This window comes from Hibiscus syriacus, unplaced genomic scaffold (assembly GCF_006381635.1).
Source record: "Hibiscus syriacus cultivar Baekdansim isolate YM2019G1 unplaced genomic scaffold, ASM638163v2 tig00110770_pilon, whole genome shotgun sequence".
Taxonomy (NCBI): domain Eukaryota; kingdom Viridiplantae; phylum Streptophyta; class Magnoliopsida; order Malvales; family Malvaceae; genus Hibiscus; species Hibiscus syriacus.
Genome location: NW_024062854.1, coordinates 219,343 through 224,641, shown reverse-complemented (window position 1 = coordinate 224,641; position 5,299 = coordinate 219,343). Strand labels below are relative to the sequence as shown.

The window sequence follows — 5,299 nt, the reverse complement described above, 5'->3', positions numbered from 1 at the left end:
ATGGAGTATGGGCCAAAGACAAGGTCGCGAGCAGGCGAGCATGCAGCAGGGGATGTCGCCGGGCGTGCATGGCGACCTAGGAGGTCGATGGGATTGCATGGCGACCTATGGTTGGGTTGTGCATGTCCCATGCGCACGACCCTCGTCGGAGGCCACACTGTTGATTTCGTCCTATTTCAGCAAATAATCTTGCGAGAACGTTATTTCGTGAATTATTTATTTTTCGTGCATTATATCGTGAGTTTAGCCGGGGTTTGTGTGTGGAAGTAGTCTTTGGCCAGTTTTGCCCGGTGTTTCTGTCGTTTTTGGTCCTTGTTGTCTGTGGTGGTTACCTCGTTTTGCAGTTGGTAGCTTCTGCGCGTGTGGTTCTGCTCTAGGGTGGTGCAACTGGTTGGGTGGTGGGCTGCTGCTTGCTCTCTCGGTTGTTTTGCTGATTTGGTGTTGCAGGTGGTTAGCGGTGAGAGTTGGTTCTGGTCTGCTGCGTTGTTAAGTTGGTTGGCAGCGGTGGGTTTAAGTTGAAGAAGGGCCTTATTCTTGTGTTCTGCTGATGGGTCTCCCTTTGGCCTTATGCAGTTTCGGATGTTTGTCCCAGGTGACTCGTGAGGTTTATTATCTGGAGTGTTCATGTTTTTTTCGGGTGTGGTTCATGTGTGTTTATCTTTTGTTTTCAGTTGGTTTTATGTGGTCTGACTCTGTTATCTTGTGGTTGTACCGTGCGTTTATCGTTGGTATTGTAATGTCATCGTTTAGGTACACTCTTTTTTTTTCAATTAGGTGTAGGGATAGGGATGTCTTTTAACGAGTTTCGTTATTTTTTTTTCTTCCAACTAGGTATAGGGAGATCTTTTAATGAGGTTAGATTTTTTGTTTTGTATGATTTTTCCTTATCCATACAAAACACCCCTTTCAAAAAAAAATATTTAATGGGAAACTGATATTACAGTTAAAGGGATTGATATAATTACATATTTAATCCTTATTACTTGTACAATCTATTAATTATTCTTAAATTTAATTTAATTTTATGCAGTCATAACATGAGTCACTATCTGGTTAAATGATTATTTTAATTACATTAAATTAATATTACCACCAAAATAATAGAATATGTAAGTAAAAAGAACCAAATATGTAATTATATCAATTTTTTACTTGTCATGTCAACTTTTCTGTTAAATGTTAATGATATATATCTTACTTGATATCATTTAGATAATTAAGTTACTTGATTGAAAAAAATTAATAGATCCACGATCAAATTGGAACCGTCTCATAATTAAGTAATCATTCATGCAATTTATGTTCAATTATATTCATTGTTTTGATAGTTTTATTAAGGCTTAATTGAAAAATAAATGACCATATTATACCTCTTGTTTATCTTAGGGGATAAAATTCATAAAATCATAATTTTCAAATCTTTAAAATCTCAATTCCGTATTTAAGTTGAGAGATTCATGGATTGAGGTGATAACAAGTGAATGGTCGAATGTGGGAATTCGTGTGAATTATAAAGTTTATCGAGTGTTCATTCACGTTTCCAATATATCTTCCTTGGCAAACCGATGATCGCATTTTGGCGAGTCATGCTTCGGTACAGTCGAATGTTAAAATCACTGTGTTGAGGATCGAGTTGATAGGGAATCATAATACGTTGGAGGTTCAAATAGGGTGAGAGGGGGAGAGGGAGACCACCCTTTTTAGACATTTCAAGGCTATGAACGGCAACAATGGTGGTGTTTCTTTTCGTGAGTGGTGGCACATGACATGGAGGATGTAATGAAAGCACTTTGGTCTTTATCAAATACCTATGGCCTTCTTGTTGTGAAGAAGCGCCATACGATCCCGGCACTACAATTATGTTGGGTTGGGCACAGTATCCAAAGATTGAAGTTATCGATGACGCATTGGCCGCGTCGGATCTCGTCTTAGGAAGGATGTGGATGTTAGTGTTACAACATCATGGTGGTGTAATCCGACCATTTTAGTCACGATTCTTGTTAAGTAGGTTATGTTAGCGTGCATTAGACATATATAATTAATATTAATACTGCATCTCGTGTAAATCAATGTTGTTATACCTAAATTGACTAATCCTTGCAATTTCTTTCCTTTTAATCTTTGCTGTTTTAGTTCTAACAAACACAGAATCCAAAAAAGTTTCAAATTTCTCTTTGATATTATCCGTAAGGAAAATAATACAACAAAACATGACCGTTTTATCTGTCCCAAGGAAATAATGAAAATATATGATGAACTAGCCTCCCATTTGCTGGGGAAAATAACACTGATTTTGTTTGCTAGGAAAATGACAAGTAAAAAGAAATTATTGGACTCATGAATTTCAATTATTCTTGTGTTTCTCAGCTGATGAATCCTCTAACAGATTGGTAAATCCGACGGCGGTGCTTGCAGTGTCTGTAATTCTCCGACACCGTTCTCCACAAGGAAAGCCATGGCTAAGCCCCATGTGATGTGCACATCCAGATGACAGTGCATTATCCACACACCTGGATTATCAGCCACAAATCGAATGACTGCCCATCCATTCACTGGCACTGCTGCCGTGTTCCGGAGAGATGGATCCTCCAGATTGAATTTGGAAGTATCGGTTTTCGGATCGAAGTTTCCAAAACCTTCTGCGATGATGTAGAAATCATAACCGTGGAGATGGATCGGGTGGTTCTCGGGTGTGACGATGCTTGTGTCTTGTAACACTATTTGTACCCTTGATCCATACTTCAGTTTGTAGAGCTTGGTTCCTGGAACGGGTTGGTAGAGTGTTTGGCTTACGTTTCCGGTGTAATCAAATTGCACCGGTGGGGTTCCGGGGAAATCAGTTGTGAATACTCCTGGAATTCCTTGTTGGTGTGCTTGTAACAGAGAGAAGTTTTGTGGGAGCATGAATGAGACATTGTTCATGCTGGCAGTGAAACGAGTGCCGTTTGGTCCTTGACAACGACTTGAAGGGAAATTCGGTGGGCAGTTGTTGAGTCCGAGACCAACTGTGATGAAGAGATTCTCGTCGATATCGGTCGGGACTTCGGCTTTTCGGAGACTTCTAAAGCTTTGGCTGAAGGCAGTGACAGTGTTGGTATCATTGTAGGCAGGCAGAGGAGGCATGATTGGTTTGGGTCCATTGATGCCTTTTTTTGGCAGGGCAAGGTGCAGATTTGTATTCAAGGATTGCAGTGGTGGTAGTGTTGTCGAAGGGTGCGTTTTGGGCGCTTTGGTAGGCACGAGCCGCCATGTAGTATCGAGCCGGTGGCTGGTCACCTTTGACCAGAACATCGGTGGTTTGGCCTGGGCCTAACATGATGACTGAAGTGGTGAAGGGTTTCACGTAGGAAGCATCAGCACCAACAACGGTGAATTTATGGTTGGCGACTGTGAAGAAAAGCGGTTGGTTCATGGCAGCATTGACGACTCTGAGAAGGTTGGTCTCGCCGGCATCGATGGGAACTATCGTAGTATCTGAAAAGGGAAAAAATAAGTTGAGGTGGTCAATGTCCTGCAACATCATATAGAATCCAAATTTAGAATTGAATTATATATAGCAAACCTTGGGAGGAGCATTTGTAGAGATCACCAGGTTGACCATTGATTGTATACGCATCGGAGTTATTTGGAGCCGCCCCTGTCCGTGTTGCTTCTCTAACAACATCAATGGGGTTAGCATTCCACCATTCACCGAGCACGATTGCCGTTTCGAGCTTTGGCTTAGGGAAAGGGTAGGCTTCGCCTTCCCTAGGACGGATGATGATTACTCCGTAAACAGTGGCTCTAAGCCATGAGCTATGAGCATGCCACCACAAAGTTCCTTCTTGTCCTTGAATTGTGAACCTGTAGGTGTAACTCCCTCCAGGTCTAATTGGACACTGAGTTACGAATTCCGGTCCATCGGCCCATCCTGTCCTTATTTGCCGAACACCATGCCTGTATACAAAATGGGAGCGTTTATGCCAATTCAAAATGCATGCATGCATGTATGAATGTATTAGTTAATTACCAGTGAATGGTGGCATTATATCGGACTTTGTTGACGACTTCGATTTCAAGGGTATCACCATTCCGGACCTCGAGCGTAGGTCCGGGAAGCATGCCGTTCACGGTGATGCTGTTCTGAGTCTTGCACAGCCTCTTCACTGGTGTTTCTTGGATCTGTTCCATTCATACTAAACTGTCACTTCTTATCACTAGAAACCGAAACAACAACAGCAATTGAGGGGTGAGGATCAATATTGAAGTAGATTAAAAGAAAACATACGACAAATTGATGTCTTTGAACTTGGGGAAGCGCTAAGGACAATGCTGCAGAACAAATGACAAGGAAAACGATGGAAAAGCAGTGATTCTTGAAAGTCTCCATAGCTAAAAAGCTTTCGCCTTTTGTTTCAATGAAAGATTTAGGGAATGTGTTTGACCGAGTGACAGACAGAGAGAGATGGGTTTATATAGAGAAGATGAATGACAAGAGTCGTTTGAAGTTGGAGGGGGTTAGGTTTTTGATTCAACAAAATGATCGAATTCACAGGCAAAATAGCTTGGGGTTCAATTCAACCCTGTTGTAGGAGTTGTTGCACCCACTAATCTATTAAATGTGAATAATTTTTCTTCAAATGCTTTGCTTATTTCATAAGGATTTTCATGTTGAATTTCAAGCAAATCCATCATTATAATCAAGATTTTGTAGGACATTAATTTTTAAACACACACACACATTGTTTCACACTGTTCAAATATTAAAGATGATAATATTAAAAATAATTAAATCAAATATTTATATTTTAAATGAATATAAAAATAAAAATAATAATTAAGATGAAAGAAAGAAAGGAAAAAGTATATTAGTCTAAGGCAAAACGAAGAAGATATGCTTATAGTAAAAATTATCACTTTAAACCAAGAAAGTGAAATGAGATATTATACTTTTTGTACAATTTAAAAGCACTTTATTAAAAAGTAGACTTCGCCTATAGATATTAATTTTTCTTTTGTTTTGGGAATTGATTTGCTGTTTTAGTTAGAAGAGCAAGAAGGAATTAACATGTGAAACCAAAACTAATCTTCTTGAAAAGCAACCTAATAAAATCACAATTACCTAAAACTTGAAAATTAAGTTTAATTGTAAACATGAAATACTTTTTTTCTTCCACCAACATTTAATAAATCAAGTGAAAAAAGTACTTGATATTTTTAGTTTATATTATGTGAATGAAAAAAATAATATTAAAATAATTTATCTTTAAAATAAGAATTGAACCAATATTTGTAACCCTTGAAAAGAGGGATTGATAAA

The 5,299-nt window shown here is 38.9% G+C and overlaps 1 pseudogene; it reads right to left on the bottom strand.

The window, feature by feature from the left end:
* Window positions 1–2,154: 2,154 nt before the first annotated feature.
* Window positions 2,155–4,416, bottom strand: LOC120139720 (annotated as a pseudogene).
* Between the last annotated feature and the right edge of the window lie 883 nt (window positions 4,417–5,299).